Below are 13,621 nucleotides of genomic sequence, written 5' to 3'. Positions count from 1 at the left end.
TTGGGGGACTGACAGGACTTTCGATGGAAGCAGATTAACAAGGAGAAGCTCGGTGGCTAATGGAAATATTCGTAACAGGGATTACAAGGAGTGTATTTTCATCTTGCTTGTGGGGACGTGACAGTCTTTTGGGGCACAGCACCCGTTTGTCTCTAATCTCTCTGGACACTTATCTTCTGTTTTTAAATGGGGGTGAGGGGAGGTCACACCCCCACTGTGATTGGCTTGCTATCTGGGACAAGCTAGAGAAAGCTATTAACCCCCCCCCAAAAAAAAAAAAAAAAAACCAACATGAAATTGAATCACACCAAGCAGAGATTCCCATTTGCCTGCAGTTCTTTCAGAGCCGCCCCGTGGCCCGGTTTTGCGAGGATGGAGATGCCTATGGGCATTGGGAGGAGAGTACCATGTTTCTTAAACACCAGGAAAAATACAATCCCATGCCAAGGGGATTTAGTTTCTCTAGCAATCCTTCTTCGAGAGCTTGACCCAATCACGGCATCGTTGTTGACCTGGCTCCTGTTCATTCTCCACTGTTTCTCACGGCCTCAATTCTCTTAGTATTTTGAGATCTACTAAGCCACTATCATAGCCAGCATTTATTGAGAGCTGGCTATGTTCCGATCTCTTTGCATGTCTATCAGAATTATAATACATTTATTGATTGATTTTTTTAAAAAATCTGTATGGAAGTCAGAAGACAGCCTATCGAGATCTGTTCTCTCCTTCCACAGTCTAGGGGAGTTGGGGTCCCCACTGATTAAACTTGGCTCATTTGGGCTCGACAGCAAGTGCCTTTACACGCTGAGCTATCATCTCTGGCCGTTTTTCTGTCGTTTAGTCAGGGTAGGATCCATGTAAGCTGCAAAGACAAACAACCGTGAAGCTGCCATTTCACATGTGGTTGCTCTTGTCTGTGTAACCTTGTCATCACAGATTGTCCCTAGTCCTGGTGACACAAAATGAAGAACAGACTGAAGGTTAGGCAGTGGGCTTTAAAGGTTCCCCAAATCTGGAAGTCACAGGGCTCACTTTTGAGTGCCTGGAGCCAGGAAGAGTCGAGGAGAAAGGTACAGGATTTGGTGGAGATTGGTGCTGCCCCATCCATGTAAAAGTTTCCCAGCTAACTCCTCCCAGGTGACCATTTGTTTTAAGTAACTTTTCTAAATGCTTATGGTTAAAACACACACACACACACACACACACACACACACACACACACACACACACACACACATATTAAAAAACAACCGTCAACATAGAGTCTTCTGGAACCTGGCTTTGCCTGTCTCCAAATTCCAATCTCCTTATCCCTAGGTGGGACTGCCTTCCCTTGAGAAACCCAGTCTCCTCTTCGCCCTGTTTTCTGTTTCTCCTGAAAGTGAATGCTCCCCTGGCTCCCGATGTTTTTCCACTTCTACTGGGGTTGTGAGTTTGTTTTTCCTCCAGGTCCAGCATGGCTCTGCCACCCCAGCCCTTGTAGCCTCTAGGTCCTCTGATATCTACATCCAAAGCATTGAGAGACAGAACACAGGCGTTCTTTGCTGTGAAGGAAGCAGAACAGAGCCTGCACAGTGTCGGGGAGACCCTCCCTGTTCTGACAGTGCTGTGACGTGTCTTATCCCCCCATGTCCACCCACACCCCCTTTGCAAGCACAGAAAGTCTCAGTAAATGCAACTAGGAAGAAACAAGTCTTTGATTTCTGACTTCCCTTTGCTTGGGTTTACTAAGCCACCTATGCAGCGTTTGCATCCCACACTTCGCTCATTTGGCACATACACTTTACTATATAGCTCAGTGACTTTTCGTGCATTTATAAAATTGCACTAAAATGTAAATCGAAAACATTTGAAAACCGTAAGAAAGCGGCACTCTGTCCATTGACAGCCACTATAACTCCCACCCCATTGCCCCACTTCCTTCAGCACTCTGCCTGTTGACAGCCTTCCCACCTTCCAACCTCCCTGCTGCCAACAGCAACCTTGGCTTCTAGTTTGCAAAGGACTGTTTTGGGGGCCAATGTGAACACAGAGTATTCTCCAGAGGTAAGAGTTCTTGACTTGCCATGAAGGCATCCTGTGTAGCTTATCCGTGCCTTGAGTCATGAGCACACACCTACACATGTAAGGACATGAGGGACCTCTGCGTGGGTAGATCGATCTTTGCATCAGACATGCGAGAACATGCCAACATAAGCATATTAGTCAGCTTAGCACCACTGTAACACAGGATCCTTAGGAAAACACAGAGAAAGGCTTGTTTGAGTTCAAGTCCAAGATGGGGCAGCCCTTGGTCTGGGCCTCTGATGAGGCCAAGTGTGTCATGGTAGTATGGTAAGAGCACAAACCAGGGGTAGTTATCACATCCTGTCTTGCTGCTGTGACAAAACACCCTGAGATAAAAGCAAACTAAAGAAGGAAGGTTAAAAAAAAAAAAGAACCAAAAAAAGAAAAAAAAAAGCTGGGCGTGGTGATGCACGCCTTTAATCCTAGCACTTGGGAGGCAGAGGCAGGCAGATCACTGTGAGTTCAAGGCTAGCCTGGTCTACATAATGAGTCCAGGACAGCCAAGGCTACACAGAGAAACCCTGTCTCAAAAAACAAAACAAAGCAAACAAACAAACAAAAAACTAAAAACAAACAAACAAAGAAACAAGAAAGGTTTTTATTTTTGCCCTTGGTTCCAAGTTGCATCTCTATCCAGGAGGTAGAGAGGTGTGGATGCTGGTACTCGCTCACCCTTCTCCTTATTACTGAATTCAGGATCCGGTCTATGAATGGTGCTGACCACACTAAGGTGCCCTCCCATCTCAATTAACCCAACTGAGGAACTCCTACGCAGGCATGCCCAGAGGCTTCTCTCTAGTTAATTCTAGACCCTGTCGAGTCAATATTAATTATAACATGCCCTAATAGTCACTAGTCCCTACCTCTAACAGGTCCCCAAGACCTCGTAATACCACCACCTGAGGGAACAAGGCTTTACATAATTTGGGGGACACTATAAAAAACTGCAGCAATAACAAACACAGACACACCTGCACCTTTTCATCTGGGTTGCTTGGCTCTTGTGACCCCACCTAAGCCAGTTATCTGGAAGGAAAGCCTTTTAAGGCCATTTTGGATTTCCCTCTCTTTGATGGACACTTACCCAGCTTATTTTGTGCCTAGTTACTCCCCAGGAAGGCTCCATGTGAGTGTGGTGTGGGTTCAGGGCAGGGGATGTAAACTTGAGTTGTGTGTTCCTATCTGGCTGGGTGGCCATGGGCAGCCGTGGAATGTCGGTCCTTTGTCGGGATTTTCTGCACTGGCCCCTCTCTGCTCCTTCCTCCCTCAGAGCTCAGTCTCACCCTAAGCACAGTGGCGCCGTGACACTTGGTGGACCGTCTTATGCACTATCCGGTGTGCTATCAGACTCAATGTCCCTAAGGCTAGCATGGTGCCTGGCAGGGAAAGGTAGGGCATCTATGGGGTGGGAGTCCAACACTTGCATGGATGTGTGAGTGGCTGGATGAATGAAGGAGCGAGGGGATAGAAAACCCACTGGACCTTGACTCTCCCTCGCTACAGAGAAGAGTGGGCCATAGTTCTGGCGAGCTTTAACTCAACAACAGTCCAGAGTCATCTGTGAGAAGAAGGCTGGATTGAGGCTTTCATGACTTTGGGGGGTTTGTCTCAATTATTAATGGGTGTGGGAGTGCCCAGCATACTGGGCGGCACCATTCCCTAGGCAAGTGGGCATGGGCTGTATAAGGAAGCTAGCTGAGCCTATGAGCAAGTCAGCAAGAAGCATCCTCCATGGTTCCTGCTGCACTTCTTAGTGAGGGTCCCATGTTGCGGTTAATGCTGACTAGACAAGCCAACAGGCCTGCCTTCAGGTTCATGTTTGAGTTCCTGCCCTGTCTCTCCTCAGTGGCACACTGTGATCTGGAAGTGTAAGATGAATAAACCCTTTCATCTGTTAAATGCTTTTGCTTAGAGCGTTTTATCACCGTCACAGAGAGAGGTGGGAGGAAGGGGGTTGGTCACAAGTCTTTCCAATGAATGACTTGTTTTGTCATAGTCTTTGCTGTGTCAGTGTAACTTTGTCACCATTGCATGCAAGCAACCGTAGACACCCGAGAGTCCTATGTGGTTGTGATCTGGACTTCGTTAAGGACAAAGACACTTGAATCTCACCTGATTGTCACAAAATATCTACCTTTTGGATCATTTTCAATTAATTAAAGGTATAAGCACCACTGGCCTACAAAAGCAGGCACTGAGAAAGATACGACCCTCAGGCTGGGTTGGCCGTTGCTAACAGGTCCCAGTGTCGTCACTTTTCCAAGCGCCCTGTACACCACTGGCCTGGAGCAGTGTGAGCAGAGGGCCAGGGGGCTCTGGGCAAAGTGGGCCCAGTCTCTGGTCCCTGTCCTGAGGCCGAAGGATCCCGAGTAAGTAATTTGCCCCTCTCACCTCCACATGCATGCCATAGTGTGTATCACACGCACATAATAAATTTAATTTTTTAAATTAAAAATTAATAGTAATAGGGGCTGGGGGTGTAGCTCAATGTCAGAACACATGCCTAGCATGCATAAGAAACTGAGTTCAGCCTGTAATCTCTCTCTCACACACACACACACACACACACACACACACACACACACACACACACCATACAATATAATACACATACTTGCATACAATCACACATACATGCACACATACACGCTCATACATACTCAAATAAACACACACATATATACACACGGTGACACATTTACATACACACACCACACACAGACACACGCGTATGTACATATACACCATACACACATACATATATACATGCACACATACATAAACACATAAACACACACGTAGACACTCATGCACACACACAGACAGACAGACAGACAGACAGACACACACACACACACACACACACACACACACAGAGCTATGCCTATCATTTTCATTAGGGACTGAACTTTTCCAAGGAAGACATACTGTTTGGCTTTCTGGGATGCTCTGTGTGTTTACGTGTGCCCGGAATTTGCAAAACCAGCTCAGCAGGTAGGAACAGCAGACACGCCTGAGCGGCCGGGAGCAGGGTCTCGGCTCAGGCAGGGCTCTGTGCTTTGAGCCCCATTTCCCATCATCTCACTGTTTTCCAGCCTTTCTGCAGAATAAACACACATGTCTGGCTTCACTTCCATCTGACTCAGAGTTCCTCCACCCTCCTCTCCCCTCCCCACCTCCTCCCTCCTCCTTTCCCCCCTTTTTTCTCATTTTACAAAAGTTACATGAGTTTATTGGAGAGAAATTAGAAAGGAGAGATAAGCAGAGGGGAAACGTGTAAAGCCCTAGGTCCCAGCACTCAGAGATAACTCCGCCAATACCCTGCGATCTGTCCTCTTTGTGGGTTTTCAATGCATATAAATTAGGTGAGAGATGTATACATTAAAAAAAAAAAAAAAAAAAAAACCAGCAGTTCAGTTTACTGCTCGGATGGAAAAGAACTGTGACTGGCCAACAACAGGTGCTCGTGGGGTTTCGGTATCCAGCCTTGCGAGGCCTCCGGGTCAACCTCTGTTTGGTCCTCTTTGAAATCTGTAGCACCTGATGGGGTGGGGGGACAGGAAGCATCCCTGTGCTCAGTTCATGAAGCAGATCCCATGCTAAGACAGAGTCTGGTGTTACACCCCGCTCTCCCAGCCCTGATGGGCACAGGACCTTGTGGCTTGGGTTGCAGCGGGGGTGGGGGGTGGGAAGGGGGGGACAGATAAGAGAGACAGGCTTAGAAGGCGACGGCCACTTCCGGTTCTGGCCAGAACACTTTGCTTCCTGCTCTGCTATACCACTGGCCCTCACTGCTACCTGTGGAGCAGCCCAGCATCCCCCACCATGCTGGGCTTCCTCCCTTCAAGGCACTTCACTTCTGTGGTTGCTACTTGTTGGTCTCGTCGCTGGGGCAGTAACTACCACAGGAAGGTCATCTCCCCTGAGCCCAGTGGAAGAACTGGGTTCCCAAGGTGATGCTCTTTAAATCAGGGGTGCCGCAGAAACTCTCGGTTCTGTGGTCTGTCCAAGAAGAAGCCTCCGAATAACGGAGACTGTCACTTTATCACGTTCCATCTCCAGTGAGTGCCGAGGAAAGGGTGTTCCCACTGAGTAAGCACTTCCCGCCCTCAGTCAACAACTGCGTGCCTGCACCTCAGCGGAGCGGCACGGAAAGTGACTGTGGTGCAGGTGTGTTCCACCCTCAGCCCCAGTTCACAGAGATTTCTGATAGTTTGCTTGAGATCTCACACCCTGGAAACTCAGGACGATTTCATCATGGCTTCTCCTCCTGAAGTGTGTGCTCTGAACTAGGTGGGCTTGCTGCCTTAGTTTCCCTATCTGTCCTGTGGGAATAGTCATAGCACCTCAGAAAGCAAGGGAAACCAAGTCTCAAAGCAAGGGAGGGAGGGAGGGAAGGAGGAAGGGCAGGGAGGAAGAGAAGAAAAAGAATGCAAAAATAAAATAATTTAAAGATGAGGTAAAGTGGGTAACTGTGAGGAGCAACACCAGGAGTTACCTGCAGCCTCTACATGCGTATACACACATGTGCTTCCGCTCCCACGCATGTAAGATGCGGGATTAGATGAGTTGATTTAGCTAATGAAAGTTGCTTGGAAGCCTTTGCATTGTCCTGACACCCTAGGTAACCCTCAAAGATAACTGTCCCCCCTAACAGGATGCTGGTCTTGGGGAGACTGGACAAGGAACACTTAGTTAGAAGTGGTCCCAAGTCCGCCCAGAACCCCTAACCTGGAGTGACAGCACATGGGGAAGGCCCTCACTGCACTTCTCTGTGAGCGAGCTGACTATCTTGTCATTGTCAGCCGAGGTGCCCCCTCACCCTCGCACCCCTACCCACCCAACCCCACTCTCTACCCCCCCACCCCCTCTTATCCCTCCGTTTCTCTCCTCTAATCTGCTGTACTCTGTTCCGCCCTCGCTGGTCTTCTCCATGAGAGCTCTACTCTGAGCAAAAAAATCTCCGCTCCTGTCTGTCACCTGCACACACCATGGTTGCATTTGAGGTACCGGTACCGTCTCCCTCTGGTGCAAGGGTTTAGCGCATTCCAGGCCCTCGCTTGCTGAACTTGGTTTGTTTCCATCTTTGAGCCTTTCCTGGGTCACAATGTTGAAACTAGGATTTGGCTTTGTTTTTCAGTATTTTTTTTCCCCTGCTATGATTCTTTTTGCATCAGGGGGTCTAGCTCTCAGGCGTGTGGCAATATAAGGAGGCAATGACACAAGATTCTTTTTTTATTTTATTTTATTTTTCAAGATTCTTTTTTTAAAATTAAGTTTGTTTATATTTAATGTATCCACTTTTCATCCTGATTGTAGCCCCCTCCCTCACCTCCTCCTGGCCCCACTCTCCCTCCCTCTTCTCCCTCCCCACTTACCCTAGTCCTCAGAAGTGGGGAGCCCTCCTCCCCTATCATCTGACCCCAGCCTATCAAGTCTCATCTGGACTGCCTTCATCCTCTTCCTCTGTGGGCTGGCATGGCTGCCCCGCCAGGGGGAAGTGATCAATGAGTGAACACCAGAGTCCATGTCAGAAACCGCCCCTACTCCCCATACTATGGGGCTCACGGAGAGACTGTGCTGCCTGTTGACCTCATCTGAGCAGGGGGTCTAGGTCCTCACCGTGCATGGTCCTTGGTTGGTACATCAGTCTCTGCAGGTCCCCCTGGGCTCAGATTTGTTGGCTCTGTTGTTCTCCGTATGGAGCCCGTGTCCCCTTCAGGTCCTTCTGTTCCCCCAACTCTTCCCTAAGTCACCCTGCGCTCCGCCCTGAAGTTTGGCTGTGAGTCTCAGTGTCTGCTTGGATCCCCCTGGTGGGTAGAGTCTTTCAGTGGGCCTCTGTGGCAAGCTCCTGTCCTGCTCCCTCTCTTCTTCAAGCACTTCTGGTGTCTATTCCAGCTGCCCTTCAGAGTCAGCACTAAGCATCCTCCCTCGGGTCCTCCTTGTTACTCAGCTTCTGCAGGTGTGTGGGTTGTAGTACGGCTATTCTGTATTAGACGATTCTTTCCGTAACTCCGCGGCCCTCCCTTTCTCATTGCTGTAATGAAATGCTTCAGCCTGGGAAGGTTATAGAGATGAAAGGTACACTCTGCTCAGAACGCTAGAGGATGGGAAGTCCAGTAGTGTGGCTCCTGTACCTGGTGAGGTACAGAGAGAAGCAACAGCTGTGTTGTCTCCAGTCTCTCCCTCTGTCCTGGCCTACCAACACAATCACAGGCCTCACATGTGGCCTCACCTAATCCTGATTCCTTCCCTCCAGCTCCAAGACCATTCACAGGCCTGGTGAGGTTTAGAATACGGGAACATGAGGGGACAATTGGTAACCACAGCAGACAGCCTAGGTGTTCGAACCCAGTCTGTTACATACTCTGGACCCTTAGGAAAGGATGAATGAACTGGCTGGTCCAGCAAGTGGGGCTGGAGTGGCTGTGCTGGGCAGAATCCTGCATGATATATATGGCAGGCTGACCTTGGAGATGCTGAGAACGTAAGGATCAGGCCTTGGGGAAGAGCACGTCCCCAGATGCCTTTAAATGGTGTTCTGGACTGCGCTGGGCCTCTCGGTGTGGCAAAAGGCTACTGTTGCCTTACAGACCTGCAGTGAGCTGGAGGTCTAACCTCCCAGGTGGCTTTTAAAAAAATCTTTAATATTCTCTCCCCATACAAGTGAGACCAGAGAGGATAAGTGTCATCAAGTGTCCTACAGCACTGGGTCATAGTCAGGGTGACAAGGAAAAGCAGGATGGCCAGAACCGCATATCTCAGTCCTTAAAGGGCCAGGCAGCCAACTTCTGGCCGCTCAACAGAAATCTCAGATCCAGCCCTAGGAAGAGAGACACCAGACAGACTGCAGAGAGTGCATACGCCCCTTCCTCCCTGCCCTCTCTGAACTCAGGCCAGTGTTTGACAGGAGGAAGGAGGCAGCCGTGAGTTATCAAATGGCAAGTTCCAGGCTTGGGGGCGATGACCCAGAGGATACGGTGCTTGCCACACAAGTGGAAGGACCCAAGGTCCATAGGAGCTGTGTGAAAATCATGTGCATGCCTCGACTTCTAATGCTGGGTAGGCGGAGACTGAGGATCCCTGCAGCCCATTGGCTAGCCAGGTCAGTGAGCAGCCATGCCTCAGGACATAAGGTGGAGAGTGATTGAGACTGTTATCTGCCATAAGTCTTAGGCTCCGTGTGCTTTAATACCTCACAACACCTGGCCCCTACACTTGGCCCCAAGGCGAAGGCCCTCTCCCCTCGGATCCAGCCTCAGCTCATTTCAACACCATTTTTCTTGCCCAGCTTGTCCATGAGCCTACCCCAACCAAGTGTTCCCTTAATGTAACTCCATAATTCTTTATTTCCTAGGAACATGCTGGGTTAAAAAGGTGACAGATCTCTGGCACTTCCCATTTTTATAAACAGCTAACCTGGCAACTTTTAAAGAAAAAAAAAAAAAAAATATATATATATATATATATGAACTCCCCAGAGTCCCAAGGTTTAATATCTTCAGTGTTAGATTCATGGAGGACTTAGAAGTCAGAGATTGCCTGAGGCCAGAATTTGATGGGGTGTGCGACTTGTCGTCGCTCGGAATATGATTTATTGCCTCCGGGGGCGGGGGGAAAGAGCATGGGAGAGCATGGGACAATTAAGTGGGGACTCGCGTGTTGCAAAGTTGAGGAGAGATGCTGAGTCGAGTGAACAGCAGACATTTGTAAATCGCCCTGACAGCCGGAGTGCTTTAAAAATAACAATTGATTTAAAAAAAAAAAAAAAATGCCAACTGCCTTGGGAACTCAAGGAAATCAGAGCCTGGGACTATTTGCACTTAGCTATGGCTTGGAGAAAAGTCAGACAGTGGGAGAACAAAGCTCTCTGGAGTCCGGCCTTGACTGGGTTACTCAAGCATCCTGTATGCTGTCCTGTCTGGGGGCCTTTGCACTGGCTGGCCCAGCAGCTGGGACTCTCTCTCCCAGATTTCTTCCATGCCTGACTTCTTCCCTGAGCCAAGCCTAACCCTGCCTAGAGTGGCCTCTTCCGCAAGGCAAACTCTGCCTCCTGAGTCATATCCTTAGCCCCAGTGGTAATAATTTTTATCAATGACTCGGAGTTACCATTCAAGCACTCCATGCCCTGGCCAGAGACTGCCGACATGGTCTTGCTTTGGTGTCACAAATCAGCACTAACTGCTCATTGCATTAGTGCCTCACAGCTGCTGTGACAAGTAGCCGGAAACTTAGTGTTTAAAAGAATAAAAACCTGTTTTGGAAGTCAGATATCCAAATGGGACTCTCTGACTCAAATTCCCAGTGTGGGCTGGGCTGTGTTCTCCCAGGGGCTCCTGGGAAGGATCCTCTTCCTGCCTCTCTGGCTTCTTGCCCTACAGTTGCCTTCCAGAATCTTCTGAGCCGGTACTGGCAGTCTAGATTCGTGATGTGTGGCTCTGGCCTGCTCCCCTGTCAGAGCTGCCTCTGCTTGTCCGTTCCCTGATTGGGAATTGTCCCATCAACCTTACCTTGAATCGGTTCTGCTGTGCCCTTTTGCGCCATGGATGGCACTCAGCAGGACACTGTGGTTTGGGGATCATTGTGTCAGCTTTGAGAGGTGGCTGCCGCCCCCCCCCCAAAAAAACCCAGCATTGTCCTAACCTCCCCCATAATTCATACCTGCTCTGTGACTGTTGGACTTGCTGGCGAGGAAACAGGTATAGAAAGAAGAGATGACTCTGTTTCGTGGCTACTGCCTAAGTCAAGTGAGACCATCTGAACAGAGACCCTTAAATGCTGACCCTGCTGGGTGGGCTCGACTCACTCCTAACAAGCACAAGGCGGCCTGGCTCACAACACAGATTTTCTGCTCCAGGGCCATCTTTGTTATAAAGCTTGCTGCACTTCTTAGGTTAAAAGTTCCAGGTTGCCTTGGGGCTGAGGCCAGGGGCCAGGCTGGGAGAGGTGGGGTGTCCTGTAGAGAAGGCAAAACCCTAGCCATTGTGCCTCTTTTTAGAGAACTGTTTGTTACTCAGAGAAACAACAAGAGGAGTGTGTGTAGATACATACATGCACGTGTGTGCACATGCGTGTACACATACTGCCTCAGAAACTAAAGAAGAAGCAGTTAAACCCAAGAGTCACTGGAACACCTTCTCCTGACCTCCTAGACTAACTGCTCCAAAGCAGAGCATGCCTCATTAATCTCCATTGCCTCAGATGACGGTGGTAAAGATGCCATAGCTGACACTTACTGAAGATCTGTGTGTATCAGGGTCTCTGAAGAAGATGCTATGATGCGAGCAGTGGACTCCTGGAGTGTAAGTGTCATCCAAGGACCCTGGGTCCCATTGCCAGCTATGAATGAAGGAGAGACATCTGCACAGCCATGTTCTTGGCAGCACTGGGCACACTGGCCAAGACATGTGTGCCGTTTTTTGTTTTTTGTTTTTTAACCATCAATTTGCTACCACTTAGAGTCACTTGGACAGAGTCGCAATGAGGGATTGCCAGTGTCAGGATAGCCTGTGGACATGTCTGTGGGGGTTGTCTGTCTGTTGGCCATGGGCTATCTGCATATTTGGCATTCGTAGATGCGCCAAATCCTGGCTGCACCAGGGTCCACTCTGGCCGCAGCCCCAGATAATGTAGAATACTAAAGATAGGAAGCAGCCACTGTCAGCAGTAGCCGAGAAGGAATATGAGCGGAGATGGGGCCTTCCTGCGGTCACCCTGAGCCGTAGATGCTGGGTGTCTTGGAGCCTGGTGCAATTATTCGCTCATCTGTGTGCAGCAGGGAGCGCTCTGGTCTGTAATGAGTGTAGGTGGCCGCTCAAGAACGAGGTATCCAAGGGAGTGCATCCACCCACGGTCTTCCATCTCTGATACTTAAATGTCAACAGAGCAAAATTGGCTGCTCAGCCAGCCCTCCCTCCACCTCTGCTGCAGAGGCTCGGCAAACTTGCCGCTGTGCCTGCAAAGACAGGGCCTTGAGTCATCGTAGACTGCCTCCTGCCAAGGCGCTGGGTGACCTTGGACAGGTGAATCAGACTGGCTGTGAGTCAGCTGCTCTTGGAGCCTAACCCTGGCCAGGTGAAGAAATGAGCCTTCGCCGAAGATCATGGTTCTAGGCAGCATTATGGGTGGTAGGTGGATGCATGGATGGACAGACAAGACAGATGGACATGCTAGAGGGATAGGATGGTAAACAGATGAGCAGGCAGAAGGGATGCACAGCTAAACATGTCATTTATCCACTTAAACATGTAATTTCTCCACTTGTGCATGTGTGTGTTCACCATTTTATTGATCGTAAAGGTCATGAGGGCCTACTGTGCCTTGTGCAGGGAAAAGTGCCTGCATTTTTACACACTTGAGTTCTGGTGAGCCCGGGAGTGTTACCCCCACTTTATGATGCAGAAGCTAACCATTGGACAAACCATTCCAGACAAGTCCAACGTGAAACAAAGGCTGAGCAAACACCAGAAGAGGAACTGTCGTGCCCAGAGCACTTTAGCAATAAAGCTGTGAATTAAAAGAAATGCATTCAAGCTGTTAATTTTATAGAGATGGAAAATTAATTATCATAATGACTTCCATACTTCTTTTCGTATACTGCTGACTTCTGGGCACTGGGGAGGCTCTACTGGATACAGAATTCACTCATTCGCCCAATTCATTCACTCCTTCACTCCTTCCTTTGGTGACTCTTTACAATCCTGGTTCTGTATGCGTCAGGAGTGAGGCTCACCGGGAAGGGTGAGCTGGAGAAGCAGACAGGCTGCGGAGTGAAAAGGGGCTGCCGCCCACTGCACAATGCCCTCTTTCATCCTGCCATTCACCTTAAACTACCAGTCCCTGAAAGAAACGCAATGAGGCTGTTCACAGGTTGTGGCACCCTCCGTCTAGACACCTGTCTAGATTGAGTGGCGTCGTTCCTAGAGACAGCCCCCCCCCCCGCCCCGCTGCCCCCAGTGAAAAGACTAACTACAGGGTGCTGATGATGCTCAGCTCACAGCAGCCACAGCTTTATTCCTCCTGTCCCCACCCAGGGACTCCCAGCTGGGACAGACGGCAGACAGTGCAATCTGAGTGCTGTGAGGGACCAGAGTTATTGGTTTGTGACAACCTTTCCTTGAGATGCAGGATGGGAGCCAGGCATGGTGGGTGGTACAGGCCTGTAATCCCAGCAGCTAGGAGGCTGCAGCAGGAGGACCGTGAGATGGAGGCCAACCTCAGCTGTATAACGATAGCCTGACTCCGAAAGGGTCGGGTAGGGGCCTGGAGGTGGGATGCATTTGGCCCGTGCTGGCCTTATAAGCATGAGGGGCTGAGCTCTATCTCCTGGAACCCAAGTAAAAAAAATATGCACAATCCCAGTCAGTGCTAGGGAGGCAGGAATGGCGGATCTCTGGGACTCACCAACCAGCCAGTCTAGCCTACTTGGAGAGTCAAAAACTCAGTTAGGTCCTATCTCAAAACAAACAAACAAACAAACAACAACAAAGTGGTTGGCATCTAAGAGATGACAGCCAGAGGTACATGTTCGCCTGTCTACACACATACACCTGCC

General features: G+C 49.5%; 1 protein-coding gene across 1 annotated transcript in view; it reads left to right on the top strand.

Moving 5' to 3' along the window:
- The window catches only part of Ksr2 (kinase suppressor of ras 2), a 333,604-nt gene that overhangs the window by 299,620 nt on the left and 20,363 nt on the right, over window positions 1-13,621 (top strand). The gene's annotated exons all lie outside the window — the stretch shown is intronic.

This window comes from Acomys russatus, chromosome 19, assembly GCF_903995435.1.
Source record: "Acomys russatus chromosome 19, mAcoRus1.1, whole genome shotgun sequence".
In the NCBI taxonomy this organism is placed as follows: Eukaryota; Metazoa; Chordata; class Mammalia; order Rodentia; family Muridae; genus Acomys; species Acomys russatus.
Note: the sequence above shows the minus strand (reverse complement) of the source record. Positions and strands in the feature narration are given on the sequence as shown.